This window comes from Lutra lutra, chromosome X (genome assembly GCF_902655055.1).
Source record: "Lutra lutra chromosome X, mLutLut1.2, whole genome shotgun sequence".
Taxonomy (NCBI): Eukaryota; Metazoa; Chordata; class Mammalia; order Carnivora; family Mustelidae; genus Lutra; species Lutra lutra.
This window is the reverse complement of record NC_062296.1, coordinates 98,304,123-98,319,169: the sequence shown is the minus strand read 5'-3', so window position 1 is coordinate 98,319,169 and position 15,047 is coordinate 98,304,123.

Here is a 15,047-nt window from a genome sequence, read left to right as displayed (position 1 = left end):
TCTAGCCGGGAATAAGAGGAGACACTTCTGATGGGCTGCCCTACAGGCATTGGAGCCCCTGTGAGTTATGACTAGGCACAAGGGGAAGGCTGATGAGAACCTCACAACAGAGTGGGCCAGGCGGGTGGGCAAGGATGGCTGGATGGGACCACAAGGGTGGGTGGAGGTTACAGATGTCAGCATCGGCCCCGGAGGAGACACTGCCCATGAGTCCTGACCGCCTGGTAATGGCTTGGCAAGACGAGTGACAGGGGGATGGCCTTCATCCTCGTTGGTGGTCACCGCACCCTTCACCCCCACAGTGCAGCTGGGATGGCATGCAGGCTGGGAGTCTCCAGAAAAGGGCCAAGAAGTGACCTCCAGGGATCCGCCCCTCTACACTGGAGTCCTGGCCTGCCGGTGGCCCACGATGGAGATGTTCTCACAACCTCTTGGCTCGCACCTGGAGAACAGGTGAACAAAGGCTCCACAGCCACCAGAGCTCTCCGTCCCTTCAGGGGCCCTAAATAGGTCGAAAGAGAAAGAAAGAAAACAGAAGTGTAAGGGGAGAAGTAGTGAGTTCCCAAAACATGCTCTAATCAAAGAAACTGGGGCTCCCTGGAGAAGTAGCTAATTCCAAGACTAGGGCTTGGAAGACACAGACTTTGCCTGGAGCCTCTTGTAGTGCTAGAAAGCAAGGGGATGCTCAAAACCCAAAATGTTTGGGGACTTGTCAAACGGACCCAGAAGCCAGCCTGAAAGAGACCCCAGTGGCCAACATTGGACCAGTTTGAGACTGAAAACGAAATGCCACTGGGTTGTAACCCAAAACGTAAAATAAAGAGCCACAGGAGTCCATACTGATGTAAATACATGATTGCGTATATTGATAAATGAGCAAGACCAATGTCCCACGCAAAAGGATTCCAAGTAATTTATAAAGAGACTCTACCCTCAAGAAGGTAAATTCTTACTCCTTAAGTGTGGACTGCACACAATGACTTCCTTCCAAAGGTTATGGGAAGATGGGGAGAAATTGGACCAATACCACCTCAGCCAGGTGACCATGACCAATACCCCTTGTGGTAAGTCATGTGGATAATAGGCACCTTGGATAAAAAGTGCTGAAAATGGCATTTCATCCTTGTGTCCTTCCTCTCAAAAACCAAGCACCCAGTATGTTTATGGCAAAAACAGCAGGCCAGTCCCCACAGAAGACATCCTACAAAATGGCTGACCAGTCCTCCTCAAAGCTGTGAAGGTCATCCAGAACAAGGAATCTGAGAACTTCCTTGAGAAACTGCCTGAAAAATGTCACAGCCAAGAGGAACCTAAGGAGACATGAGAAGTAAAGAAATACTGTGTCCTGGGACAGATAAAGGGCGTTAGGAAGAACTAGTGATATCCAAATAAAGTTTGGAATTTACCTTAACAAAAATGGCAGGAGGAGGCTTGACATGGGTCTTTAGATAAAATTTTCCATTCATAGATTATTTCTATTCTGCATAGGGCTGAACCAAGTGGAACCAGGATCCGGCCATCTGGAATGTCTGAAGCTTTGGGAGACATTCCGTGCAGCATAATGGGGCCCTCTGGGTCCCTGCTCTTCTCAGGTCACCCAAAAAGCCAACTATCCATGAAACAGACAGATCCCTTGGTCATGTGTAAACCCATTCAGGTTGTCTGGGCATGACCCCAACCCGGAATAGTTTTGGTCAATAATGCCACATGTAGAAAACAACCAGATGACTGATAATGTTCTCTGAGGACACTTGGCCAGGTGGACAGCTGCCCCCACTCTCACCCCTATTGACCACCAGCCCCTACACTTTTGGCAAAAAGTGGCACAAATTCTGATCATGCGGGGCCAAGCCAGACCCAGTGCCTGGGTGTCTCCTTGTTCCAGGTGGCATTACCTTGGGCACGATGATGAGGTCTCAGTCACTTCTGGTCCTGATCTGTGGAGTACAAACTAAATACTGCAGACCTTCCTTCTCTGGCGCATGGAGTGTGTGTGCATGTGTACTCTTTCTCTACCTGGCATGCACCAGGAGACCCATTCCTTGCCCTTCAGAGTTCAGTCAAGGGTGATGTCCCCAGAGAAACCTCCCTGCCACTTCCCACCCCAGTCCTACTTGGGTTCCAATGCCATGTTTCTGTAGCACAGAGACCAAGCAGGCTGCCTACCAGGTGTTCTGTGGCATCCTGCCCAGACTTCTGTTCCACCATGGATCAAAATGTACCACTGTTATCAAATAACCTTGCCATCTCCCCAACCGGGAATTTACACTTGGACAGTAGGAGCCACATCTGGCAAATAACTCCTGGAATATGGAAGGAGCTCAGGAAAGGTTTAAGGGACTACTATAGGGTGAATTGTGTCCCCCTCAAAAATGCCCATGTTGAAGCCCTAAGCCCCAGGATTTCAGAATGGGACCGTATGGGGATATGGGGTCTTTAAAGAGGGGATTAAGGTAAAATGAGGTCACCAGGCATAGATCCTAATCCAATAAGACTGGGGTCCTTATAAGAAGAGGACATGAGGACACAGAAACATACAGAGGAATGATCATGTGAGGACACAGGGAGAAGACAGCATCTACACAGCAAAGAGAGAAGCCTCAGCAGAAACCAGCCTTGGCCCTACCTGGATCACAGACTTCCAGCCACCAGGACTAGGAACAATAAATGCTTAAGCTACCTGGTCTATGGTACTTTAATGATGACATCTCTAGCAGACTCACACATGATTGACACGAATAGCACATAAAGCAAAATTCTAGCTCTACTATCCAATATGGTAGCCACTAGCCACGAGACTAATGGCATTTAAATCAATTAAAAGTCAACACAATTATAAAACCCAAGCCCTCAGTGAATGTAGGTGCCTCCTCGTGCTTGGTAGCCCCTGTGGCTGGTGGCTCCCATATCAGACAGAGCAGGTCTAGAGTTTTCTCTCTCCTCATCCATCCTATTCTTGACTGGGTTCCTCTTCTCTGACCCTGCAGGAAGCACAGCTTATCTCCTCTGCCTTTGTGAATCTGCGGTCCCCTCCTCCCAGCTGTCCCCAGATGGAGGACCTCAGATGGTTGTGCCATCTTGAAATGATGCTTACCTTGTAAGCAAGGCAATGTACGGCTATGTAAGCAAGTGGGTCCACACTGTTGTCGGTGTGTGGGAGGAAGACCACACCCATGAAATCCAATCCATGTGTGGGCCACCACCTAGAGCTCACCACCTCTCCCGTGAGCATGTAAACCTTTGCCCCTCAGACTCTGGGAGAGTGGGACCAAGACCGAGGTATTTCTTACAACAGTAGCCACTGATCACCACTTGATCTGTGAGTAGCCATCACTGATCATCACTTCACTACCAGAAATGTTTTTCTGGCTACTGTTCTGCTTTTGCTCATTTTCCCCCACTTTGAAGTGACCATTTAGTTTCCTGGACACTTTCCTGGTCAAGGGCTGACTCTTCCAACACATCAGGATTTGGAACCTGCAACTTTGCCAGAAATAGCGTTGTTACAGGATTAATTTAATGGAAGTCCTCAGAATATGGTGTTATATAATGCACCCCCCACCAAAGATAGGAGGTCCTAATTCCTGGAACCTGTGAGTGTTGCCTTACATGGCAAGGGGGATATGCTACAGACAGAGTAAAGGATGTGAGATGGGCAGGGGATCCTGGGGTGTCCAGTGGTCCCAATGTCCCAGCCGGGGTCCTTATCAGAGGGAGGCAATAGCATCAGAGGAAGGAGAGATGGTGTGGTCACCATCCAAGGAATTCAGCCCCATCCAGAGGCTGGAAGAGGCAAGGAAGGATCCTCTCTTAGAACCTCCACAAAGAACGAGGGCTGACAACACCTTGATTTTACTCCCATAAGACTGCCTTTGGGATGCTGGCCTGCAAAAGCACAAGAGAATGAAGTTCTGGTGTTTTAGGGTGCTACATTTGTGATGAGAGGTCATGAGAACCACGGGAGGCGAGTGCAGATGTTATCGTATCCGGGGCAGGCCCAGAGTCTGGGGTTGCCTGTACCATCTGGAAGAGCAGGATGATATCATGGTGGTCCACAGAATGACCAGATCTGCTTCATGCCTCTTTTTAAAAAAAATTTTAATCATTCAGCTCTGTTCTGACCTCTTTGTCTCAAATCCACCATCCCAGAATTGGAGCAGCCTCTCAAATTGGGGCAAGATCCGCCTCCTGAGAACATCTCGGTTGTATATGGGCAGGGGGCTCCCCCATGCCCTGCCCACTTGTGACTGTGCTAATTTCAGTCTGTAAGGCCCAGACCAGCAGCAATAACGTAACTTGATTTCCCATTGCACCAGAGGCTGGAGCAGGTGGCCACAGCTCCTCATTTCCAGGTCTACCATTTCCTCCAAACTGGGTGTTTTCATTGATTTCTTTTCTCAGTAAAACATCTCAATGCGTTTTTGCATAGGGACCCATAGTTTTCGGATAACTGTCAGACAACACTCAATAAGAATGTTTAATGTGTGGGGTGCCTGGGTGGCTTAGTCAGTGAACATCTGTCTTTGGTTCAGGTCATGATCTCAGAGTCCTGGGATCGCGTCCCGCATGGAGCTCCCTGCTCACTGGGGAGTCTGCTTCTCCCTCTGCCTTCTGCCCCTCCCCTGCTTGTGCTTGTGTTCTCTTGCTCTCTCAAATAAATAATTTAAAAAAAAAGAGTGTTTAACATGATACTCATCTCTTTGACTTACACGCAAATTTTGTTTTGTCTTTGTCCAAACGTGAGAGCACTAGGGTACACACACACACACACACACACACACACACACACAATCCCCCTTGGGTGAAAATGATCAGCACTCCTGCAGAGAATGAAACATTAGTTAAAGACCAGCATCGCACGTCTTACTCCTTGAGCCCGCTAAACCGCCAGCCAAAAATATACCGCGGGAAATGTCCAGTGGGATCAAGAGAGAAGCCATCATTCTGGAATCCGACTAATGACTAAACGGGGCACCCCAGATGATTTCTAGGTTAGGATCTGGACCTCTCTCATTTTTGCTTTGTTCGCAGACAGAGACGTGGTTGGCTGAAGTTCCCTCCACTGGGGATGCCGCCAGGAGTGGGGAAATGTAGGCCCCAAAACAGGTCACTCAGCTCGGAGAGAAAGCAGCTTCTCTTTATAGCACACTGGACTAAATAAAACTGTGAGTCCGGGAGATGCGGCCTAGGGGACTGTTTTTTTTTTTTTTTTTTTTTTTTTTTTCCAGGAGAAGAATAATTATTTCCTAAATATAATTCCTTTGGTATAAGACAGCCCCTCCTCATGGCTCAGCACCCTAGAAACACAAGGAAATGACAAAGAAGAGGGGGAAAAAAAAGATGCAGGGGGAAAACCTCAAGCTGCTCATTTCTGTTGTTCACAATGAGAGTTTAGCTTCCCTGAATGGTAAAGATCCACAGATCTGGCCAACCTGCCTAAAGAAAAAAGCAGAAAATTGAAAGAAAATAAATAAGCACAAAGAAAAGCGTCTAAGTTCGGTCCATTTTGCAGGCAGGTGTTGTGTATGTTTCTTGAAATCATGGCGTTATGCACATCCACAAGACATACTGCAGAGTTTATAGGAAGCCGGCATTAGGGTCACAACACCTAAGAAATTTGTCTCCAATGTATGGGAAAAAAGAAATATTATTCTCAACGAGGGGTGGTATGGATTTCCAAGTACTCGGTGTACAAGAGACGTGGGAGCACGACCATGAACGGGCTGTGTACCTGGACACATTTGTTTATGGGGTTGGACATCCAAAGGCTTTCAGCTTGTCACCATGAAGGGGAGGGACAGGTGGTCCAGAATCGACAAAATTTATGATAACAGGCGTGGGTGTGCACACGTGTGTTTGGTTCAGTCCAGGTGGGTGTTACAGTCCAGGTTCTGCACTATCTCTCGCTGATGACTCGCACGGGAGCAAACACAAATGCCCGAGCATGCTCTCTGCCTCTCTCTTGACTGCTTAGAGGCAACCGTGAACTTTACTTTGTTACCATTTGTTCCCCACAACAACCCTCTACTTCCACAGCCCATTTGAAACAGTTGCTTTGGAAAGGATTCATTGTTGTATCTCTACCTCCGTATTCAGGCCGCCCTCTTGTTTTTTCTTGTCGTTGTCGGCGTCTTGGAATTTTTTGCCAACAGAGGATGACGTCGGACTTTCCTATTGTTGTCAGCCCGGCAAGACGCACTTCTGTGGGTGTCAGAATGGTAAACGACGACATATTGGGGGATGAGGTCATTTAGTTGTCATGGGGATTCCATTTGCACGCCCCAAGTGTGGTGCTCAGGCAGGAAGAGAGAGTGACACGCCCGTGCGCTTTGTACAGATCATCTTGCGTCAGGAGACATCACAATGGGCTTCCTCTTGATGGTGTCTGTCCATTTCTTCGGATGGCGCACCGTGATCATCTCCTGGAACGGTCTACCGATGGCACCCATCAGTGTGTTTGTGCCAACACCACCGCTCCAAGAGTGGGCCAACTCACACAGTAGGTCCCACAGAGGTGTAGGCAGATGGAACACAAGGGTTAGTCTGCTCAGATGGTGAGTGGCACACAGTGGTGTGCAGAGAGCCACTGCAGACCCCTGGGTCCCCTAGGGCATAGCTCCTTTCCGTGGTGGGGAGGCTGAGGTTTCGCCAATCACAGGGAAAAAAAAAAAACTGACAGCACACCCCAAATGACAGAAAACAGTCTTCACCACACAGGAGGTGCTCAACGCATGCCCGGTCCTTGCTCCCAGGCGCTACACGTCGTACTTGGAGGGAACATGTGAATGGACAATTCATGAAACAAGTGTACTTGACCTTTCCCTCCCGGGCCGCCCACGGATTCAAAGGACCGTTAATACCTCACAGTATTTTTGGAACGCTTTTGGAATGGACTCCAAGCCCTGCCTAGCCCTTCCCTTACAGTCACACTGTTTGGAGCTTAAAAGGCGCGTTTATCAAATTGGCTTCGAAACTCCTTCCCCTCCTGGGCTCGGCTCCGGAGGACGCTTCGGGTTTTCCAAAGCGGCGGGCCTCCTCCTGGAAGGCACAGCGCGCGCCCACATGTGGGGACTCACAGCAAGGCTGGTGTGCCTTGTAAGTCCCACCACACCTTTCAGAGACGCCTGCCAGAGATCCAGGCGTGGGTGCCCCCCACCAGGAACAAACAGCCCCCTCTGGAAGATGCTGGCAGCTCCTGGTGACGGCACAGACTCAGAAGGTCCCACAGTCGCCCCATTACCCACTCTAGAGTGTCGCCAGCCCAAACAGGGGGTGGGGGGCTTATGGGAGCACAATCTTTTTGGAATGGGAATGACTCATGAGGCACAGGAGGTGTGTGGATCATTGCACGGGACTGTTCCTCTCAGGGATGGTTGCGGGATTCCCGTCCCCGCCCGGGAGGTGCTGGCTGGCTCTAGGGACACAGAGATGGGGAACACGGGCAGCCGCATGTCCCTGCACCCCACCTGCTTCCCGTGCCCTGCAGCCCCCTCCCAGGCTCAGACCCCCATGCACATTCTGTCCCACCTTCTCAAGAGCTTGACACAGAGGAGCAACTTGGAGCTGCGGCGTGGGCTGGCTCTCCTCCCCTGGCAAGCATCTCTGAGCTCTCCACGACCTTTCCGCCTCCCCGCATTTCTAAGAGGCATCTGCAATGCAGCCCAGCTCAAACGTGAGCATCGGTGGCATGGGGCTGGGCACGGGAAGACACGGGAGGATCTTGCCATGGTGAGAGGCCTCCGGGAACCCCCTCACAGGGTTGCATCTCTTGTTTAACCCCAACATAGGTCTGGAAGCAAAGATCAGATTGCCCACCTATGCTCTGAGCCCCAACATCCCTCAGCCTGAATCTTAAAACATTCACTTCCGCCCAACAAGCCCGTCTACTAGGGACGCGTGGTTCTCGTGCATGGACCTGTGGTCTCCTGCTCAATGATCACTTTGAGGAACTTCACTCTCATCTGACGGACGATCGACCCATTTGCAAATGTCGCCCACATCCCCCTGGTCCTGGATTCTTGATACTCTGTTTTCTCTCATCTCACTTTGTAAGCAGATCAAAAACACTTATTTCTACTAAATATTCTCCTGTGGACGCTGATGGTCCCAGGTCGCCCCTCTTTGCTCCGTTGGAGACCCTCCAGTTTGGGAAGGACCCCAGAGACCCACGACCCTCCAGTTCAGGGAAAGAGACCCTAAACTCCAGGGGATCCGAAGCCTGATCACTCAGGGCTCATACACACAATCTCAGCTTCACATACATAAAGTGTATTTCAACGCTGTTCTAGAACAAGTGTCTTTTCTCTGTTTTTTTTTTTTTTTTTTTCCTTGCACAAGTAGCATGACCTCCAGCTTCCAAAACACGGGCACAGTCTTAAATTCATCCCTCTTGCCCGGCCCATTTGCATGCCGGTTATCCACAAGAACGAAGAAACAGCGCCAGAGTTGTTCATTATTTTCCCAGTAAAACCTGTGTGTGCGTTACCAAGACATACATAGCAAGTGGTTATTTCATAATCCATTAAAAAAAATTTAAAAGAGAAATACGATCGCCAAAGCCAAGTGAGAAGCTGAACATAGAAATGGAACGGGAAAGTTTTGGGGAAAGGCAATGGATGTGAGATTTTATTTACACACACACGTGCACGTGCATGCACACACACACACACACACACACACACACGTGCGTGCCTGCAGGTCAACTGCCCAGAGACGATCGCGGGTTGATTTTCCTGCGATCTCAGGAAAACCACACAACCTTTCTCCTGGAGTCTCCCATTTCTACTCCGTATCATTGGGGTAATAATTGTTTCTGTGTCACTGCGAGGACGATGAAACACAGGGTAAATCCCATCCTTTTATGAACCTCGCGTCCTGGACTCAGTCCTTCACCCTGAACTACGAGATATAATTGTTATTTATCAGGAATCGTGCTTTGGGGTGCCGTCCACTTGGTGCCTCTGGTCGCCCTTAGAAAAGGAGGAAGGTGAGACGTTGTACAGATACTTCTGTCTTGCGACACCGTTTCCTGCTTTTCCCCAATTATCCCTGTACTTGGATTTTGGTTCATGTTATAGGACCTGAGACAGATTTTTAAGGATTTTGAGTGCTTTGATATGCATGAACTTTCCCTGTTTTGTTTTGCCCTTTTTTCCCCTCTTTTTAGGTGTGAAATCCCCAAATGGTCAGCATGATTTAGTGTCCCAATGTCCCCTGATGGACATGACAAGGAACCGGGCGTGCGTTTCACAGAAGCAGAGAGAGGTCTCAGGTGAGCATGAAAGGCACCGCATCTCCAGCCTGAAGCTCCCAGGGAGAATCTGGCACTGACCAGGGTCGACCCTGCCCGTCCCAGCCGTGTGAGCGTGGGCAGGAAACCACCCCCATTGGCCTTGGTTGCTGTACCTGACATGGGGACTATGTGCAGTGCTCTGGCCTCTGCCCCGGGACGGTGACATAGATCCACAGGGACACCAGCTGGGAAGGGTTTCTGCGGATTCCCAAGGGGCTCTGCGAACGAGGGTGACTCTGATGCATTTCTTCTACAGGGCTGTGGTCCTAGGATGGGTGACCTGGGGTCTGTCTGGGCTGGGGGTTCCTGTTCCCCTAGCAAGATCATCCGTTATTTTTGCAATCTGAACTCTGGAACCCTATGTGGTGGCGTCACGCCACGACGAACCTTTCGGCACAGGTGGTCCTGACCAGGAGGCAGAGACCTCTCCCTTCACGTGTGTGGCTTCCGTTGGTCCATGGTGAGTCCCTAATCGATGGGGAGGCATTCCCTGCGAAAGTGAATAAAAATCTTGGGGGTGGGGTGGGGGGAGGATGGACAGATCAAACGAATCAGTAGATGTAAAGAGAACATCAACTACCCTGGGCAGGTAGTAGGTCGGGGTTAATTAGCCGTGCGGACCGACCACCCGGCCACATGGAAAAATCCTGGCTGGTGTCAGTTACGTAATTTCCGACTGTTTTAATTGTCCCCATGTTTTCACGTCCCTCCCGGTAGTGACCAAGCTCCCCCCCCCACAACGTCCATCACAATTTCCTCCAGGGAAGGCTCACCCCAGAGCTACGCATCTGATGCCAGTCCCTGCCTCCTGTTTCCCCGACTGACGAGCCCATAGGGTATGTGTTGGGTATAATTTTGGATCCTGATTCACGTGCTGTGCGTGGGATGCAGACGTGTGGAGCTCCGCTGGCCTTTCCTGCTCTGCGGGAGCCAAGCCAGGGCCCCTCGTTCTGGAACGTGGTCGCCACGCTTCTACGCTTTGCGGGCTAGCTGGGTTCACCTTGTACCGGGGACAACGCGTGCTGCCTTGAAAAATCCGTCACAAATACTCCGTCCGCTCTGGTACTGCGGGCTCATTAGGGACTGAGTTCGTTTTCGGGTGTTGGAGCTGGGGGTGTGTACGTGTGTGTGCAGAGGGGGGCCTTGGGGAGATGTGGGGTTCCAGGCAAGGCCTCCTAGAGACACACTGTGTCCATCACAAGGGTCAGCTCCAGAGGATTCCTTAGGAATTCTTTTCCACCGGGGACATGGTTGCGGGGATGCCTTTGCAAACCTTTCTGCATTCTCTCAAATCCTCTTTCTGATCCTGCAAACGGGCCTCCCAGCCTCTCTCCCTCCTCCCCTGCCTCCTCCTCACACACTGGATCCTGGAAACAGGCCTTCCCCTGTTGCAAGATCACTCAGCGTCTCCACACCGGCGCTAACTCCAGGAGAAAAAAACACACTGCTTCCAGCCCTTTTCCTCCTCTCCGCAGCCGCCCCAAACACACCACATCAGACAGTCTCGTCCCCTCGCGTCCCCCTCGCTCCCGAAGAATGTTCCGGGGACAGCACTCTCTCTGCGTCCCCCGCCCAACCCCTTAGCCCTCCACTGGCTGGAACTGGTGGATAGGAAATGCCTAAGGGGAGTGTGTGCGTGCCACAAAGCAGGACTTGGCCAGCCCCCAGGCCGGGGGTGGGGTGGTAGGGGGACAGCTCCCGCAGGAGAGCCGGGACCCACACCGCCCGCCTGCCCTCATTACCCAGGAAGACATCCCAGGATCTGCAGACGCATAAATTGGCAGCACGCTTAAGCGGGGTGTTTTTCCTCACAGGTTGCATTTCGAGATCTGCCTTCAAACGGAGGCATTTTTTCTCGCTAACGAGCTATTTATTTAAGTCACAAACTTGCTCCCGCGCGCTTGGTGGAGGGCAAAGCTGCATTTTGGTCCCATCTGTCGCCCTCCTCCGGGACAGGGTGCGGGGACTGCAAGGCGAGCCCCCTTCCTGAGCTTTCGGCCCCCTGGGCGGGGGGCTGCCCAGCGGCGTGAGCAGGGCGCACCAGCCTTCCGACCACTTCGCAGTTCTGTTGGCCATGGCGCGTCGGATGTGTCCCTCGGTGGCGGCGGCTCGCGGTTGCGGGGACCCCCTCCCCCCCGCCTAGCCGCTCAGGGGCTGCGGGGCTGCCTGGGAGGGGGACCTGAGCTCTCGAAGCCCCGCGCCCTCGGTCGAGGCCCCGGGACCCGGCTGCGCGCGGCACGCCCCGTTCCCCCCGCGAGCCCGCTCCCACGCGGCGCAGGTGGCTTCATGAGACTGGCGCGCCCCGCGTCCTCGGACCGCAGGCACCGGCGGGACCCGCCGGGAAGGGCCTCCCGGAGCCCCGCGGGGAGTCCGGGCTCAGCGCCCACCCGGGGACGGTCCCGCGCCCGCACCCTGCGCCCCGGCGAAGTTGCAGCTCCTCGCCCGCGTGCACTCACCCGCTCTCCGCGCTCTGTCCCTGAAGGTCACGGCCCTGCGGCGGCGGCGGCGGCGGCGGGCACGCGGCGGGGCCCGGGGCAGGGGGCGCGCGGCCCCCATGCCCGGCGCGGCGGCCCTCGGGGCGGGGCGCCCTCAGCGCGGCGGGGCCCGGGCGCCGCGGGGCTCAGATGCCGTGGTCGCAGTCCACATCGCGGCAGATGTACCAGAGGATCACGTAGAGGATGAGCAGGATGGCGAAGATGAACAGGGCCACCAAGATCGCCTTGGTCACCGGCGAGATGAGCGACTGCATGGCCCCGGTGGGGCGCGCGGGCGGGCGGGGGGCGCGCCGGGGCGCGGGGCGCGGCGCTCAAGACCCCCGAGCGCGCCCGGAGCCCCGCGCCGGCCCCGCGCCGCATCCGCAGTGCTCCGTGCTGGGGACGGGCGCCCGCGCTCGGCCGCGCTGCTGGCTCACCGGGCCCGGCGGCCGCGGGGCTGGGCGGGCGGCGCGAGGGGCGCGGGCGGCGGGCGGGCGGGGGCGGCGGCCATGGGCGAGGACGCGGACGCGGGCGGGGAGCGGGAGGCGGCGCGCCCGCCAAGTCCCCGCGAACTTGGGCGGCGGCGAGGCGGCGGCGGGCGCGCGGTGACAGGTGCAAGCCCGGCCCCGCGGGGCGCAGCGCGCGGCCGAACGCGGGCGGCGGGGGGCGCGGGGGCGAGCGCGGAGGGGGTGTGTGTGTGTGCGCTGCGGCGCGGGGCTCCTGCGCGCGACCCCTGCGCCCCGCGCCGCCCGGAGCCCTGGCGCCATGGTAGCTTTGGGGTCGCTCCCGCGTCCCTCTTCCCGCGCCAGCCCTCGGAGGGGGGCCCCTTCTTTCCTCTTTCCGGAGCCCCCTCCTCTCGTGCCGCCGCTGGCGCGCTGCGCTGTCATTAACAGAGGAAGGGCGGGGTTGGGGGGGGAAGCGGTGGTGGAAAGGCGCACTCCTCCCTTCTCTGCCCTGGGGAGGGGGCTGCGCGGTGGCATTCAAGTGGCTGCACGCTGACGCCCCTGGGCAGGAGGGTGTGAGGGGCGCAGGGCCCAGGAGCAGAGGGAGCTCGGACCCAGACGCAGGGCCTGCGTAAGGGAAGGGGGCTCAGTGCTCTGTGATGGATAAATGAAAGCTTGGGGTGGGGGAGTGGACCTCCAGCAATGGGGATCCAGGCTCCTGGGACCCACAGGAATCCCCCGTTCCCCAGAACACACACAGGGGTCTCCCACCCTCTGGTCCTGGGCCATGGGGATGAAAGGAGGGATGTTGCCCCCACTGTCTCTCATACACACACACACACACACGCACGCACGCACACACACACACACACACACCACACTCCAGTCCTGCGGTCCTGCTGCATTTAGGGCCAACGCCTTGGTGGGCACTTTAGTAGGACCGTGAGTACACAGAGGAGGCGGAGGCAGACCCTAAAAAAAGGCTTATGCAGAAGCCCGGGGCCAGAGAGCTGGTACCCACCCAGCCGGGCAGCCGGAAGATTCTGCACGGTCCCGGATGCGGATGCCTTGAGCTAGGGGTGCAGGACACGGGCTCCGTGGAGGAATCCAGGCACGCACGCAGCAGATGAACCCCAGTGCCATAGGTAGGACACATGGTCCAGGTCCAGGAAACTCTGAGTCCTGTGTCCCCCACCTCCAGCCCCCAACCCCAGTGACCTGCCACTGCTCGTGCGCGTTTGATGGAAGTTGTCATGGGCATCTGCTGAGCAGAGGCCAGAGAGAGCCTGTAGATGGGCAGGTACGGACCCCACCTCTGATTCCCCAGGAAGGCTGGAGGAGCCAGGGGTTGTAGAGTCTTTGTCTGCGCCCCAGACTGACTATAGGTCCTGGCATCATCCCTGACCTTCAGAGTCTCCCACAAAGATGACCCGACCGGACCCAGGTGGAAACAGCATCCCGGTCAGGCCGCAGATGAGGGAGGGTGCAGGAGAAGGTGCCCTGAATCTGGGGGGCTGCATTGGTCTGGCATGGGGAGGGACACATCAGCAGTGGCCTCCACATTGGCTCTGGAGTCTGGCTCCCTCTCCTGCTGGTCCATGTGTGCACCCCAGCGACTGCTCTGTGCCCAGACAGCATAGGAAAGAGGGTACCCTCTTCCCGGTGGCAGCAAGGAGGGAGCCTTCCACCAGCAGCACACAGCAGCCAGGACGGCCGATGCAAGGGCTTTTCTTCGGCTCTGTGGTCTGTGGAAGGGGACACAGGCAGAAATGGGAGGTGAGGGACGGTCTTTGCAAGTACAATGAGCCACCAGAAGATTTCTGGGGGTGGGGGGGTGTCCTGTTACTGTGCATGTCCCCAGAGCTCCAGCTTCCTGCTCTGAAAACCACCTGCCTGGGCAGCCTCTAGCTGCTTGTTAGCTGAAAGAAAAGGGATCATGGGGTGTATGTGCTCCTTGCGTCTCTGTCTTGCACACGTCAGGGGTGCGCTGAGAAGGGAGCTCACCCTTAGCTCCTGACATGGCGAATGGAACTTGGAATCTGCAAGACACCCACGACAGAGCTCAGGGCAAGAAAGGACATCCAGGTCAAGGAGAAGGTAGAGGCAGGTGTCCCCGGAAATGCACCGAGATACCCAATGGCATTTGATTCTCTGGTTGTGGCTGGTCCCTGCCTGTTATGTGGTGAGGGTCTGTGTCATTTAAGCTGATTCCCGCAGAAGCCTGAGTTTGGAACGTCATGCAGTATGCACCTGGGAGAGCTGTTGCTTCTGACCCGTCCATGTCTGCCCCCTCGGGTCCAGCCTGCTCCACGCTACCGTCTTCCCAACTAATTCATGCACCGAGGCCTCCTTCGGGCTCAGCTGCCACGTTATCCTGCACTGGGATGCACCCTTGCTTTTCTTCTGCAGGCACCCGCTGCTTCCCACACCCTTCCTGCAGGAAGGCAACATTTTGGGGAACCTGGGTCTCCCCGGAGTGAATTCCTCTGGAATCAGATCAATGCTCGGTCCGTAAAGCAAAACCTAGGAGCCACCAGGAACACTCTATGTGCGGCTCGAGGGTGTTTTCTGTACCCTGCAGGCCCCCAGACGGGGATGGGGAGTCTGTTGAGCCCCCTCTGGGTGATGACGGTTTCCAGTCATTAGCCTGAACACGTCTTACCCCCTCAGTACGTAAATCCCCCTGAAAGTGCAGGTCAGACCCTGCAGTGGCTAAGTCCATGTAGGTCAAATGCACGTGTACCCCATCCTGTTTTGGAAATGTTCCTGAAACTGAGGGTCGCGACCCACTTGGGGATTGTAGAATCCATTCAGTCGATGCAATGAGATTTTTTCTTT